Source organism: Hylaeus volcanicus, chromosome 6 (assembly GCF_026283585.1).
Source record: "Hylaeus volcanicus isolate JK05 chromosome 6, UHH_iyHylVolc1.0_haploid, whole genome shotgun sequence".
In the NCBI taxonomy this organism is placed as follows: Eukaryota; Metazoa; Arthropoda; class Insecta; order Hymenoptera; family Colletidae; genus Hylaeus; species Hylaeus volcanicus.
The window spans coordinates 3,760,442-3,761,601 of record NC_071981.1 but is presented as its reverse complement, the minus strand read 5'-3'; positions in this window follow the sequence as shown (position 1 = coordinate 3,761,601).

Genomic DNA, 1,160 nt, shown 5'->3' with positions numbered 1-1,160 from the left:
TATCGATCGTAATAATATTCCTATCGATAACAAACCGAATCAGAATTCCGGTAGTTGCTTAATAAATCAAATTCTAGCATAATAATTTCATTTTAAGATTCGTGTATTTTTTACTCGAAAAATTAATCAGAATGCACGGATTGATTATGGGTATCGAGCTCCTTCATCGTGGTACCGCTATTCCTCTTGCGTATTCAGGAAACATCGTTTCCTTTGACCTCAAAGAAAAAACGAAGCTAGCACCTACCTAGATATATTTCATTTGCCTAGACCAGCTTTTTTCAACATGGTCGACAACGATCCTCGGGTCGCCATAGTCTCACAGAAGCGTTGAGATCACTATAAACTAGAATTGAGCCGAAGCTGAGAAATCATAAATTATTCCTTCGAAATTGCTTAATTATTCGAAGGTATTGGCCTATATTGCCTATATACTTTTAAGCGCAGTAATCGCTATAACAAACTAGGACGACTTTGTTCCCTGTAACTTCCCCCGAGACCGTTGAACTTGATCCACTGCGATAGTGAACCATTCGCGACTTTAGAGAGTCCATCAACCGTGGAATGGAGAACTGAAACGTTTTCAGTAAATAGGATCGTGTTACGGTTATGCGTGCGCCGTGTATAACGCACGTGTGGCAATGTCCGAACCCCCCAAAATTATAATATATCCTCCGTCGGGGGAACTTAACCTTTTCGGTGCCCCACGAGCGAGTATACTCGTCAAATTATTTTGTTCTTGAGGTGCTCAAGACGAGTTGAATCGCACGAGTTTATTGTTAAGTCAATGAATTAATGAGTTAGAGTTAACTCATCTTGAGCTCTTTCCTATTTAAAAAGCTCTTTCCTATTTAAAAAGCTCATGCGATTTAACTCGTCTTGAGCACGACTTGATTTTCGCTAAAGAAAAAGTTATTTCGATTGCTTCAAATCACCACCCCTTTCAAGGACCTCCAACAATTTTGGGACACCTTGTATACGAGCTGTTCGCAAACTAAATCAATCAACTTCGTTTCGCCAACATTGAGAATAGAAATCTAAATAGAAAGAGAAACATTGGGATTTTAGCTTCAGGTAAATTAATTTTTACAACTTGCGCAAAATATACACGTTAGCACTGGCTAAAGATACTACCCAAGACAAAATGATAGACATATTTT